Below are 16,140 nucleotides of genomic sequence, written 5' to 3'. Positions count from 1 at the left end.
TTAAAAAAAATATATACCTATATTGCATATAGATGAGCATTATATGATATTGACATGCAATGAAATCATAAAAAAGCATCTATGGGAGGCTTTTTTAGTCATCTTTTCTAGCTAAGCAGCTTTTAGGAGTTGATTCATTGCTTTGTCAAGTCAAGAGGAAGTTGTGGAAGGAAAGAAAGAAAGAATGAACGAGCAAAGCGGAACAAGAGCCAGAGCGGGTGAGGAGAGTTGGTTTACAGTGCAATCAGCATTAAGGAAATTGGTTTGCACTAGCGCTGCAAGTGGAGAGCGGTGATTGATGCTAAGCTAGGCTAGCAGGAAGGAAGTGGAGAAATTAGCAGCAGGCCAGGGCACTGAGAGCTGTCAACTACTTCCTGGTCAATCTGGGGTGTGAAGTATGCGTCCGCTGCCAGCCCTCATATACCACACAGGAACACACACATTTTAAAATACTAGGCATGCATACACACATACTGGGCAGGCATTTTGCATTAACTATGAACTGTGCATTTATAGCATTACATGACCACAAAACCCAAGTACAACCTGACTGAAAAATGAGCAGAATATCTTGATTTAGGAGTGAGTCAACACCATATTTTAGTGTTAAAACTGCATGCACAAACATACATACTTTGACATACAAACACAGACCGCAATTTGTGCGCACACACATGCCTATAAAACACCAATATTTAACTGTTTCCAATGACAAAGAGCACACACGACCCTGGTCTTCATCTCAGCTCACTTGCCTCGGCACAAAAGCCTTCAACAGCACATCAAAACAACACAGTGCAGTCTCCAGGGCATTGTGTCAAAACTTGGTTCTATGCATGCCAACAGTGCAGCCACGTCAAGCCCCTGACAATAGCAGTAGTAGCATACATGTAGTGTAATTAAGCAAGGCAACAGAGGACAGGCACAGAGGAGGAGAAGACACAAAGATGCCCTTGATACTTGGGTGTCGGCGCTGACAGCATTTCCTCTGACAGCTTCATCTTGTCGGCCACCACAGAAGCCCTTACGTCTCCTGACATGTGCTTTACTCATCCCTGCCTTGCTTCTCTGTTCCTTCGACATGATGGGAAAGAAGGAATGGTGGGGGGGGGGGGGGGGGGGGGGGTTGAAGATGGATGGAGGAATTATGATGACCAGTGCTTGTTGGTATAAGCAGTCAAAAAAAGAAGCCCATGGACACACTTGTCATTGGCCTATGGTGGGGCTGGTGGTGCTATGAAACTAGTTACCCATATTATCTAAAATTGTAAATACTTCAAAAAAAATATGGCAAAGTCGATACAATTGTACAAAGTTATACTATATAATTATATGCATCCATTATCCAGAATATATAGCCAGAACAATAACATGATAGGCTGACAAGAACACATAGTGGCTGTAAGAAAACTACATCAATTAAAAGGATTTAAAATTAAAAAAACAAGGCCCTACCCAGTAGCCCCTCCAGAATGATCTGAACTGAGAGTTATCATTGAACTTGATATTGACTTCCAGGCAGAAAAGTAATGCAGAGGGGCAAATTTTCCCTTAATCTTCAAGCTTGTCAGTCAGAAAAAAACGGATTAAAGATGGAGGGTACCCAATAAGTAAGTACATTTTTGAGATATAAGAAAAAGTCGTGATCTATTTTGTTTGTCTTGCTTAAAGCGATTGCATTGAAAATATTCAATAGCAACATTTCTCTCCAGAAACAAACTCCTCTTAATCCATAGATTGGGCCGTTCACAGTTTTCATGGAGACTGTTTCTTTTTAGTTCCAAAGAGAAGTGACAGTGACTTTAGTAACTGTCCAGTCATTTTACATTGTTATGAAAACTGGAGGCAGGTTTCAAAACTTTCCCACATAAAACCGAAACTATCTGCATGACTAGATACCACTAGATATAAATGAGAAAGTATGTTTTTTTTGTCATTTAGATGAACTCACAGGAACAGGAAGTGAGAGACAGAGAGAGACCAGCACACCAAAGGAGAGATTCCATTTTACAGAGGCCCATCTTTTACAAATCACTCCATTCCTCTCAGGCAGGACTGAGTTAAAGTCCCTTCCCTCCCTCTCACCCTCTCATCCTCTCATCCCTCCTCTGCCCCTCCCGTTTCGCAGTGACTTGCTGGCTTGATTTATCTGAAGGAAGGAATTCTGCACAGGGCTCTGGCTCTGGTGGTATCCCTATACAGTAACCTTTTCCCCCCGCCAGATGTTCCTTTCTCAAAACACGGTAATGTTCATCCCCAAATCCCCGTACAAACATATCAAGTGGTCGCTACATGTTTACGTGGGCCATGGCCGACAGAAGTGACAGGGACAGTGACAGGAGTGTTGGGGGTTGGAGAGCAGACAAGGAGGGCAAGGAAGGGAGAAGCAGACAGAGAGACAGAGAGACAGAAAGACAGACGGACGGAGGTGTCAGGCATATGCTCACACCAGCTGACGACACCAGGATGACCTGGAGGAGTAAGGGGAGATTGGAAGCAGAGAGGAATTGATAACTCCCACAAATGTTGTAATGGGTGATACTTTGAGTTCAATAGTTTCCCTGAATCTCTGCGCCTGAACTGATTTATTGTATCCTTCTTACACAGAATTTTCTTTTCACATGCTTTTTTGATTCAGTGCTCAACATTCCAACGAGGGGTGAACACGCTATTAGTGAAACCCCTGCGAAACCAGCTTTTATTAAAAAAAAAGGAGAGAGCTGGACATGCGAGATGGTTATGATCAAAAATATGTAAATTATAGGTCCAAATCATTTATGGAAATCCCATTTTTAGCAAATCGTATGTTTTAAATAGTCTCAAGATTCAAGCGTAAGAGTGTAAAATATTAAATGGGATGTCAGATGAAATTGAAAACAGCTTGAATTGTCTCATAAGTGCGTGAAACAGTGAATGTGTGACAAGAATGTTTGCCTTCATATAAAGCTATGCTACCCAAAACTGATGGGCCCAACAGTACTGAGAGATTTCTTTCTCTCACTTAATTGTTTGCATCAATGCCTGCCATGAGTTGCGAGTTAATACACAAGTGTGTAGCAGATGTGTTGCATTAGCTTGGTGAGCTAAAATAATAAGAGGGTCCTGGGTCAGGCTCAGCTCTTAGATTTAGCTGCACTGCTTTGGTTAAACTGAGCCAAAGTAGTAGTGCAGCCAAAGCTGAGCCTGAGTTTTTGGCTGTGCTCAGCAGACTTCACGCAGTATTTGTGTGCATGTTCGCGTTTATATATCTGTATATGTGTGTGTGTGTGTTCCCTTTCTCAGGAGAGCAACACACACACACACACACACACACACACACACACACACACACACACACATCACCAGCAAGAGAGGGGATGAGAGGGAAAGAGAGAGATGACAATCCTGATGATGATGGGGGGTAAGCTATGTCAAGGCCCTGACAGCTTTGACCGCCTCAGCCAATATTTGTCACTTTCAGCGTGCATGAATTCTTGATTTGATGTGCCTTAATTGATTCAGCTCTGCCTGGCAGTGTCTGTCTGTCTTCCCCCCCACACTCACCCCCCCCCCCCCCCTCCCCCCTTTCTCTCTCCAAGCTGTCTACCTTTCTATCTATCTATCTATTTCTTTATCTCTCTATCTAATATCACAGGGAACACAGAGTCAAAGCGCTACGCTGAATGGATTGGAGGAGGAAGAGCAGTCGGTGATAATGCCCTCTCCGTGACCTCTTCCATGACACAATGAGCCCCAAATGGCAGACATGACGGAGGATCAAGTGCTTCAAAGTAAGCCAGGCAGAGATAAAAACCCAACAGGCCCCTTGGATGATGAACGGGTTTTGTAGCAGGAAAAAGCCATCATGTAGCTACCATGACACCTGGGCTTTGGTGCACAGGTCCAACACATGTCACATCATGTAGCTGAAGGAGGGGGAAAAAAAGAAAAGAGTCATCCACAAGTTTAGCTGGATGTTTCGATTGAGCTCTGGTGTGTTATTGTTGGATTATGCAAATATTTAGTGTACTGAAAACACTAAATTGTCAAGGTTTAGAGTTGTAGTAAGACGTTTTTTTTTTTACAATGCCTGCACAACGCAATCAAGCAATGATTACTAACCTTAAGGGTGCTCTCTAATGATTTTTTTTTACCAATTTACCAATTTTTGTAATAATTCTCAGGTGTTTAGTTCCCAGAATGAATTTAAAATATCACTATCAGCTCTATGGGCCCTGTTACCATGGTATTCAGATGAAGGTTAGCTATTCTATGTTCCTCACAATGTGTGTCTTTTTCAGGCCTGCATTATTGCTGAGCACATTTACCTTGGTTGTTCTCAAATAACACTACAGAAAGAAACACAGCCAAAATTGATTTCCTGTATCTTTCTTGTAATAGCAGAAGCATGCAAGGTTTGAGTGGTTCCCTGTAAAAAGTGGCGCTCTCCTCCTCTTCTTAGCCTTGGACCATATGAATGGTGAGAGAATGAGGGGGACCAACAAAAACTTGCTCCGTGAACACCTCTATCTGTGTGAACGTGTGTGTCAGGAGATGTGGTGGTGGTCTGGACAAGGGGAAAAAAAAAAATCTTAGAAAAACCTCATCATTCTGAAGTATTGCAAAAACCACCTTTGAACAGTAGTGAGGATTACATAGGACACAAGGTACTTCAGAAAATAATGTAAGCGCTTTACACAGCACAACACCCACCTATTGTGCATGCATTGAAAGCTGGTAAATTTCCCTTAAGTACCCTTTGAACAGAGTGAAAAAGGGTCAGCCTGCCCAGATAAGAGCTCCACCATATATGTAGAAACGCCACTAATAAATGTGAAGATGATTGCATGCTTTTTACAGAAAGCATAATTCTACTTTATCTGTCGTTTCATGTTGGGTCCATTCAAGTAATGTGAGATACCTTTAATCTCAAGCCAGCGTTCCCCATTTTATGATGAGTTGTGGCTAACACTCAAGTGGAGAAACAGAAGGAGCAGCACTTTCTTTACAATAAAGCACAGAGGGCCTGTGCTGAACCTGTCAGCTTGAAATTTAAATGCATTCTTGATTGCTTTCAAAATGGGTGCCACTGATATCCTGCCATGATGTTAAGGCTTCTATGATGGGTGGTAAAAGCCTGAAACTTATTTCAGGCAAAGATCAAGAAGGTGTAATCGCAAAGGAACAAGTTGTAGTTTTATTAAAAAGAGCATCTTGTGCTCCAGCCCCGCTCCACTCCAACCCCCGTGCATTATGTTGCTGTGCTGATGTCACATTGATTATGCTGATCGTAAACTGCCTTTGTTTGTGCCTCGCTCCCTCCCGTCAGTCATCCATCTGCAGGGATGAGCAGAAGTCACACTAAAAGCCATCTTTTCCATGTTTTCTGCATTTTCAGGTCATGCTGAAGATAACGCCAGTCCCACTGGAGGCCTAGGCGACTCCTCTTTTCATTCGCACTCTAGTATATTAATTGCTTTTTAATGTTTCCCTTCTCTCCTGAAAGTTGTTGCATACTAACAAATCAACAACAATAAGGTTCTTTTTACTGTTGCGGGCCACAGCCAAGGCTAAAAGGGTACAGTCACTGAATAATCCATGCAGGGTGCATTGGAATGAAGGCTTCAAGCTGGTAACAGAGGAGTAGAAACAGGAGGCCATTTGGCTTTCTTTCTGCTTTGTCCCATGTGTCCTCTGCTCCCAGCTGTGCAAATGTCGCAGATTGGGACTCTGGTGCGAGCAAGGATGGGAAGATGTAATACTGATCCAACTAATCCAGCTAACCCAATGAAGCATTTTGACATGCCCCCTCTCTCTTGAGCCACAACTTCAGGCAAAATTTGAGTTTTTAGCATTCATTATTAATCTACACAGTTATGAGGAATAGGCGCCCCGTTCTGCAGAGCCTTTTAGATGAAGTGCAACAATCTGTTATGCGTGAATCTCAAGGAAATAGATTTTAGCATCTGCTGTTTAGCATTACATTTTAAAGAAGAGGGGAAAATGTTTGCTGTTTTGTAATAAACAGTCATTTTACACTGTAACATGTTTTGATGCCTTAACTTTTGACAAAGCAAAAAAAGTTGCAGCAAATAAAGTTTCAGTTTTCTAAATAAGTATAGCAAACACATGCATATTTTGATCACTCCGGATTGGGTTTTATATTTTAGTTTTGAAATGGATGAATGAGTATTATCTGGTTTTTAATAGAAGCACCCCCCTTCCCAGCTGCACTTTTGGGAAACTCCTGTAAAAAATATGTCTGCCTTAAAACTGGGGGATTAAGATAAAAACGTCTGGTAACAAATAACGTGATGAATTAATTTGTCGCAGGCTTAAGCAGCCCTTTGAAATTTCTGCTCAGTAGCCTGCAGCAGAAACGAGAGCCCTCACTTCTTAAGCTGCCAACCTACAACTTGCTGCCGCCTGTAACACGAGTCTTGCTCATAACATACAAGGGAAGCAAAGGCGGAGGTAATCAGATGTACTTGCAATTTGGTAATATGAAAGAGGTCATAACCTAACTACATGATTAGCAGACTTACTGTAACTAATGACATTACACATTCAACTATATCTGTGATTTATCTAGCATATTTGGCTTTCGACTTCACTGCATCTGCTGATTATGGTTTGGTTATGTTTTTTGTACTTCTCAGTCTCTATTTTTCCCCAAATGGTGATATTCCCAAATCATAAAGTGGCAGACTGATAGAAAATCTGTCAGAACAGTCAGATTAGCTTTAATAGAGGACAGATTGTTTTCTCAGCTCTGTATTATTAGTTGGATATTTTCTTTTACTTTCATCCTCCATAGTAGCATGCACACTCATGAAACATTAAGCAGTAATAGTGTATCTATACATGTCTTTAAGCCTAAATAATAAAAGTAGGAGTTTGAATATGCACAGTCAAGCAGCAACATTGCACTGAGTGAGGAACGCACAGGGTGTAAGGGGGGTCATCAGTGAGTGTTTGGAGCTTGAGTTACAGGGCCAGCATCTGCCATCCGGCCATCAGGCCCTCATATCCATCACTGGCCGATGGCGTGGTGCTGCCCGGCGTTTGTAAAAACACCCAGAGGAAATGGAGTCTCTGGGCCAGACAAGAATAAAATTAGCTTGATGACTAAGTTCCTCCTCTGGTCCCAGCGGGAATAGAACTCTGCCATTTGTTTTCATTACTTCCCTTGGCTGTAGATGGGAGGACGTCGTGTGTGACTGTGTTTGTGTGCATGTATGTTTAGAGTAGAGGGTGCATGTGTATGTTTGTGTCTGCTTCCATCCCTGCAAAAAAAAAAAAAAAAAAAAAAAAAAAAAAGCTCTAAGCTAAAAACAGGCATTTTGTCATTTCCAGTACTGTATGGGTTTAATCAAACATATTCACTCGTAAACACACCACTTTGATTCCAAACCTCCCTCCATGTATAATATTTGTGCTTGGTCTGTAGAGGTGACATTACTGTTTGGAATTGTTCCACCACCCTTCATGGCATACAATATTGGCTTCGGCCACTTTATTGCATTAGTCTCAGAATATCTAATAAACACGCAAAGGTTATAAAAATTGATTTGCTCGCAAATGTGTTTTCATTCATTCCCAGTGCTATGACCTAAGCCAACTTTTGCTGTACTAAATGTGCAACCAGCTTGTTTTTGGTGGTTGATGTTAAACCCCAAAACACAATATATATTGCCACTTCAGGCCGAAGATGAAATTGTGAACTTGATAGAAATAAAACGGACTCTTCTTCACACATCTTTACATTCTCACCAAGTGAGTTATTTTTAGCATGCATATAAACAAACAATAGAGTAAGTAATAGAGGTCGCTGCAGCAAAATAAAGAGCAAAGTAAAGTAAGGCAAAGAACAAATGTTAAATATTGAATTCATGTTTATTAATTGAAATGAATACTAACAATAGTAGGTAAACACCTGTAGTTCTGATAATCCATTAAGTGTACATTTAGATTTGAGATTCATGTCATATCAGCTGAGGAGCACTGTGTCATTACAACATTAATTGGCAACTAAACAGCAACTGGTGCTATTTCAGTGTCACGGCCTGCTCACGGAGCAGAATAATTGGCCTTGTTTGTACTAAGGCAGCACAAAATAGAATCGCAGAGAAAGCAAGGAAGTGGAAGCCCCTCTCTTTTGTAAACAGTGAGAAACCACAACACTACAGAAATAATGTCAGCCATATGTACTATTGTCAAGTGGTGAGAGCACCTCTGAACTTCACCTACTTACAAATGCATTTCTCTGCTTTGAATATTATTCGTCTTGTTACTCTCACTCTCTCTTTAGTGTCTACACACACACACTCACACACACACACACACCTCTTAGATTAGTTCCAGCTTTTACCCAGGGTGCCTGTTAGAGCCGAAGTGAAGACATCTTGTACTTCTTTAAAGCATGTAGCATTAACACCTTTGCCCCATGTGTAAACCCAGAGTACTGACCCACGGCGGAGAGAGTGCGCACGCAGCTCTTTGGGATGCAGCAGTGTGTAAATGTTACTACAGCACAGAGCAGCTCTTCAGTCAAGGCTCCATAGGAAGGAAGGAATCGGGAAAGGGAATATTGGAGGTGATGGAGAAAATGAAAGTGTGTCCATGCACGTGTGTGTTCTTTGGGAGACGGGCTGGTGAGGCAGAGGCCGTGAACAGAGAGATCCGCTCACATATTTGCCAAATAACTACTAATTTTTCCTTTTTTGTTTTGTTTTAGCCTCAGTCCATCTCTATTTTCTTCACCTCCATCTGTTTGTTTTTTTACATTATACAATACAAGATCATTAAAGGGTCAATTCGCCCAAACCAATGCTGTAAACATTCCAAAGGAAATTCCAGATGTATGTCTTTTTTTTTTTTTTTTTTTTTGTAGTTTAATACCCCTTTAATATGTGATATACTTCCATATTTAACATTCCCTACTATCTGACATAGAAATGGACACAGTGTATACATGTACACATGTAAACTGACCATAGCGTAATGAATTTGAATATTCATTTAATACAGAAAGGACACAGATATCAGAAAAATTACATGACTTCCCAGAAACCATTGTTGGCTGAAAGGGGGAAGTGATTTTCTCTAATGTATCTCTGTGTTCTGTCCTTGTCCTCCCACGACTGGTCTGCACACCAACAGTGAGGGGTCCTGCAAAACATGGGTCAAGGCGAGTGTGTGTGTGTGTGTGTGTGTGTGTGTGTGTGTATCTGACAGCAAAAAAAGAGAGAGCGAAAGGGGGGAAAGAGAGTTTGCCAGTGACAAGGAAGTCAAATAAAGGGAAGAAAAGCTCCATTTCCCCAGCTAAATGTACCCCTGGGAGGCATAAGGGAGGGAGAGAGAGCAAGAAAGAGAGAAAGGTTATGAACCGACGATACTCCTGCAAGGCTCCAGATTTACAACTAGCAAGCCCTAAGAGCTCTGCCATGCTTATTTCTACAGCCAGTTAAAACAAATTGCAGCCATGTTTCAATCACCCACATCCTCTTCTTGCTCATCCGCTCAGGCTAGGCTTTTGGCTGCTGTACTATTTCTCTCTCAATTACTCCTGAATAAATACTTTCCTCTGGTGAGGCAATCTTCATCCACTGGAAAGTCCCCACATGCTGTACAAACACCCACACTCTCCACAACCCTGAGTACTCTCTCTGCTCCCTCTTTTTTTTTTGTCAACTCAATGTGGGAGCTGGACTGACGTAAAAAGGAAATGGACGCTGTTTTGAGAAAGCGTCTGCTCTTTTGGCTTTGTTTACTTGCATTTTGTCACCAGCTTGCAACTTTTATCTTTGGAGACATGTTGGTTTGATCTTTACTGTAAAATAAGAGTTATCTGCCACTCCTTTGCCATTTAATCACCCTTCAAGTGATATCCACTGTAAAACAGGCAGTTACCTCCATACTGAGTGAAATTCCTGACCTATGGAGGCATGGATGAGAGCACTAGAAATGAATAAATACTCCCTCTTTTGTGTGTTTGATTGCGAGTTGTGGTAGAAACCGTAACCTGATATGCTGTTTGATTTGGGTTCAAATGAGAGAGAGCAACGTCGGGCAGAAGGAGCAGGGTGGGGGTAGAGGATGGTTGGGGGCAGGTATGGGGTCACAAGAGTGTCTTTTTCATGTTGCAGATTAGAAGCAGATGTCGGTGGGATTACACCACCAGTGTCATCACTCACCCCACAGCCCCACCTCCATCCATACACAGCAACAGTAAATGCGGGTGTACGCACAAACACACACACACACACACACACACACACACACAAGGGCGGTTAGAAAAGTTTCACAGTGCTCTCAATTGTTCATACAGCTACATGGTGAGCAAAGAGCACCAATGACTGATGTGATGCACTGTGCCATGGCTAAATTGGCCAATTTCAAGCTGAACCAAAGCAAACTGCATAGTATGAAAATATATTGAGCATGGAAGTCTGATTCTTGAACCATGATTTCCGAACAAGTCTTTCACTTGAACGTATCCTTCGAATGACTCAGTCAAATCAATTCAAAACACATCAACAAACCGGAGAAAAGGAACACACACACACACACACACACACACACACACGTTTCTTAAGAGAGTACAGGAATGCATTTATTGTGAAGCAGCCGCCTGAGTGTCATGTACATGGAAGTGTTTAGCCACTGAACACTGATTTCATGAAATCTTAATCAAGATTTATCAATCAGTCAATTTTGTTGCTTTCTTTCCTAGTGGATCAGTTTGAAATATTGCCAGGGAGGAATGGATTTCATTAGAGCTCTGTAAAAGCACGTCCAGGAAGTCTGGCATGATGTAGGGGAATGTAGTTCATGAATGAAACAGCCAGATACTTTCGGGATATGTTTTTGAAATAAAGGATCCACTGAATCAAACACTTGCCCAAGTCAGACACTTGAAATACTTAAAAAGTGAAAGGAACTAGTGACGGTGTGTACATTACTGCATTCTTGCACAATGCTTAGACATTTAAAACACTGACAGCTCAACACATAACCTACACAAAATAAGTTGTGGTCAATTATAAACATGATTATTTTCAGAAATAGTCTATTGAAGGAAAAACTTCTGAGTGTTGCTGGAAATAATTTAGCTTTAAGGAAGTGGTTAGCACTGGTAACTTTGAGGACGTTGATCATCAGAGTTGTGTGGGATTCAAAATAATTATTCTGCTTCCCCAATAAATGCAAAAACTGCCAATAAATGTGACTTATGATGACCTCTGATGGCATTACATATTACGCAAATTATAATTTTAATGTTGCATCCCTCTCTGAAGTCTCTACATCACTACAATCTTGTTCCCAGGATCACCCCTACCACTGACCTCAACACCATACACCTCCCAGGACCTTGAAGTAGCTCTGACCTGGAAGATTAATGATGTGGGCGAGCGGTCTACACAGAGCTTGTTGGAGTCGATGGGATCTAATCCTGAGATCGCTGGAAACCTCCATATTCAAATGTGTGTGTGTGTGTTCATGTGAACAATGTATTTAGAAATGTGAAGAAATATGTATATAATGCCAGTATATAAACAAAGCCTCTGAGTGGTGCATCAGCAGGCGTGGTCTGCTTGGTCTTAGCTGTTTGATGTCAGCAGAGGGCTGTTGTGTGGTGTTGGTACAGAAGACAGGAGCCTAGAGGCTCTATAAGAGATAGCTGTGAGGAGTAAAAGCTGCAACCCACAGTGCTTATTGTTCATGACAGGAATCACACTGGGGCTGTGAGTATGGTCACAGCTGCTGAGAACATCAACACATCACAATGTAGTTTTGTTATTCTGACCATTGCAACAGCTACTGGCGCCTGGCAGCCTTTTTCCGATCGGGGTCAGGGGTGTTGACCGGATGTCAGAGGTAACTGGGGATCAACTATGACTGTAGGCGTTCATAAAAGATTCGAGGTTATATGAATATGGGGAAAACTTTGCCAAGAGGGAAGAGAAGGATGGAGAAGGGGGACTTGAAAACAGTTTCTATCTATGGAAGATTATGTTGACTATTTTATCAGGAATAAGATATGAAAGCTTATAAAGGAGACTTGATTGTGTGTGTGTGTGCGTGTGTGTGCGTGTGTGTGTGTGTGTTTGTTCTGAGATGACAGAGACAGTTGAGGCTCCAGTCAGTGTCCGAAGCTGGGAGGAGATTTGGAGGTGCTGCTGTTGTAGCAGACAGACTGGTGGAGATTAAAGAACTTAAGATAGACAGACATTCAGAGTAGTTCAAAGACTGCAATATAGCGGGTTTTTATGAGAGGATGTCTATGTGAGATTGCCGACTACAGCAGCACTTAACACACACATAATTGCCAAAAGAAAAAAATCCTTATCTGTCAGCATGCCAGTCTCCTCTCAGAGTTGAAAAAGTAAGCATGTTGGATAAGGTGGCCGCACTTAATTCTACAACAAATCAACTTATTTTAAGATTTTTTATAGATTATAAATTGTCTTTACACAACTTCAGTCCTTTCTCTTTGATTAAATGCATTAATTTACTAGAAAAACGTGGAAGAATCTCACTCTGTTGGCTTTTTTTGGTCTGTTGAGATATTTTGGATTCAAACATGGAGCAAAATAACCAGGATGGAGATTTCTGCCGCCTAAATATCATTTGCTATCTATTCCTGGTGACCAGTATGTGGAGCCATGGGATGAAAACCACCCTGCGTTGTTGTACGTCTTTATCTTTTTGTTTTCAGTAGGAGATGTTAAAACACTTCAACCAACACAGAGTCACGTACAAGTTACTCACACAACACTAGAAGGATAATAGGCACAAAACAGAGACGTTATGGGCATGAGACACAACCTGAATGCTGCTTGTCATGACCTATATTTAGTTTCAAAGGGTAACTCTGTCCCCTCTTATCTCCTCCACTACATGGTGACTGCATGCGAGCCCTGAGTGCTTTCTGAGAACAGCCCTAGAGCCCGGAGAGCCCACTCTTGAGTAACTATCTCCATGCTCTTGACCCAGTGGTACAGCATGTTGATAGTCTTAACTATGGCCACTGATGTACAGAGACAAAATGTATCCCTTTAAAACTGCTCTCAAAACTCTTCATAAAGCACGGTGAAAATTCTCAAGTGTTCTGTTTTGGTTTCTGCAGAGATATGGATCATCAGAGATTTAATCTGTAATTAAGAAAAAGGTAGTATTGTATGCATCCCAAGAAAAACGGTTCAAGGAAACTAGTTTCTTTGTGCATTATGTAAATTAACAGCCAAACAAAGCTCATTATTTCTGGACAATGTTAAAACCCACCACTGGCATCAGCAAATCTGTGTGATGTTAATGTTTCTGCTGTCATTTCAGGAGAGTAGAAAACACCAGGAGCGCCAACACTTAACTGCAAACATGTCTTGCAACATCATCCATGTAACACACACCGTGACTACAAACTCACACAGAAAACTGAGCTATTTCTCACACTACACGCTATTTCTGTCCGTGTTTTCTATTCTTTTAACACCACTCATTTTTGTAGTTTTGACTCCGTTACTCATCACAACTTCTCAGGGAGCATATTTTCTTCTTTTGTCATATGGAAATCAAAGATCCCTGATGTTTCTCCTGATGAGATGTAAGCCTTACTTTAGCTAGATGTCACTATGCAAACATCATCAAGAGTTTGGGGTTCTCTCTGAAAATAATTCTTAATATTCATACCAGAATTAAAACTTAATTACTGTAGTTTGACATGGAGTAATGCACCTAAAGGCCATATATTCATATTTAATTTCTCGTCATCGCCTTTGACCTCCACCCATATCAGGGATTTATATCCCAGATCTACTCCCTCTGACCTACAATTAACCTTAATGAAATCAGGAAGACAGTCCTTTGTGTTTCTGTATGTCTCTCAAGAGTGTGAGTGCATGCACATGTAGCATGTATGTTTTTCCACATCCTCTCCCACCCATCTCTTTTCTTTTTAGCTCCTCCATGTTACTTTTCAGCAATTGAAATAAAGGTAATGACTGGGCAAGGAAAAAGAATGTTCTTTCAATAGATAATTAGGGAGATTGGTTTACCAGGGCCACTCAAAGCCTATTCAAATGCAAGGCTGAGGCCAGGCCTTGTTGTCTGCTGAGCCCAAAAGGCTCCCAAGAGAGGCATTCGCCTTGGCTTCATTTCTCAGAGCAGGTGCCTGGCAGGTAGTCAATGGAGACGGCCAGTTGAGATATATAATAGACCCATCCCCCTGGACAAGGGGTCAACATCACAGGTCAGGGGTCATGAGCAGAGGTCACAAGGTCAATGGTTAGCACACAGGACTGGCCAGATGACTGGAAATGCACCCTGGACAGCCAGCTATCAGTTCTATGACTGAATGTGTGCAGGAAGAGGAGGTACCACTGTTGTTGAATGACAGATACCTTTTCTTTCATCTCTATGCAAATATAACAGCATACTAAACTAAAAGAAAACACACTTCACAGGCTTCACCTGCCCACCAAAAATTCTTCATCACCCAAAATCAACATACTCCTGTTTCTGTCTAACAGTCAAACCAATACTCTGCTGTGTCTCACAATTTCACTTTTTATGCTTTTACTGGCACACAATGTTAAAAATAAGAAAGTCTCTGAAAGATGACTAGCTGAGGAATTTAAAAATTGCATGTGCTGTTCTTTTTTCAATTCACTGTTTGACCTTACTTGTCTTATTGTGTAACTCATAAAAGTTAGAGATTTATAAAAAAATTTATTATTTAAACTTTTTTATGATATTTTGCATAAACTGAAGTGCACCAAGAACTGATTGATTCTTATCATTCTTGGCATTCCCATGGATTTCCTCATCATAATATCAGTTCCAACTGTTTCTTTGGAGCGTTATTATTTTACATTCGATGGGGACTGGTGGTCCCTCTTCACAAATATGCTTAGAGTTCCTCCCCACGACAAGAGCAGTGCAGGATTAGAGGTCAGAGGTGATATGCACTCTAATTTCTAATTAAATCTCAGTGTGGAAAAGTGATCTGTCATTGCCCATAGGATACTATTGACAAAGGCTCAGCTACTATGGCTTCACACATAAAGGGATCAAACCCTCCCACCTTAATACTCCTACCAGCTACCCCTCGACTCCAGACACCTTGGGTTCCCTGGCTGCACCCCAAGGGAAACACTATATAAATGTCAATGTACTGAGAGACTTCTACTGAAGGAGTCACAGCCATCACCCAAGTGGGAAGCACATGAAACTCTACCAGAGCTTGTTACTTGTCTGTCACTCTAGTGGTGGTTCCTGGAAATGCAGCAGTGATTTAGGGTCAGATCTTCTTACATGTCAGTGGACCTGAGCTTCTGTGATACTGTAACTGAAACTCTGTTGGGTTGGCAAAATGCGCACACCCAATCTGGGTGTGCATGCACCCATACACATGTAAGGGAATGATTACAGAAGGCACTACAGTATACACAGAAATTTCAACTCTAACTCCATGTTTTGTACTCTGTTCAGGTACCATTCTCCATTAGCATTTGTGGCAATAAGCAAAGCAACATATCCAATATGCATGTCAATTTTTCTCTCTCCAATCAAATAGAAAGCCTGTGAAGTAAATATCTATTTTCTTACAGCCTGGCTGTTTACAACATGGGGGAGCGGCTATATAAACAGTGTGTGGCAAATGAGGAATTTCTTTTAACGTATCGGCCTGGCCAGCATATGCTAGATATAGGAAACCCATAGCGTCAGTGGCTCTATATCGGCTGCAGAGGTCAAAGGCTAGGGAAGGTCAAAGGTGTCATCCTCCTTTCTCATCATGAAGTGCATTAACATCTTCTCCCTGCCCCGTCTTATCCAGATGGCTGACCAGGCCACAGGACAGATGCCCCATTTTAAAATATCTCAGGGATCCAAAACGCACCATCGAGAATAAATATGCTCCGTCTTTAGGACATCATATTTCAAAGGAATATGGATATGGATACGGGTGGAAATAGGGTGCATAAGCTCAGACTGTGTTAGGCATGCCTTAATTGATTCTTGGTCCAATTGTAACAGCTTGCTCTCTTTCAGTTTGCATTTTAACTATTAAACTTTTTATTTCATGTGAAGTAGTGGAAAAAGAAGAACACAGGGAAGGAGGGGAAATGAATAGATGAATAGACAGTGTGTCATTATTGA

This window comes from Pempheris klunzingeri, chromosome 19, assembly GCF_042242105.1.
Source record: "Pempheris klunzingeri isolate RE-2024b chromosome 19, fPemKlu1.hap1, whole genome shotgun sequence".
Classification (NCBI taxonomy): domain Eukaryota; kingdom Metazoa; phylum Chordata; class Actinopteri; order Acropomatiformes; family Pempheridae; genus Pempheris; species Pempheris klunzingeri.
Note: the sequence above shows the minus strand (reverse complement) of the source record.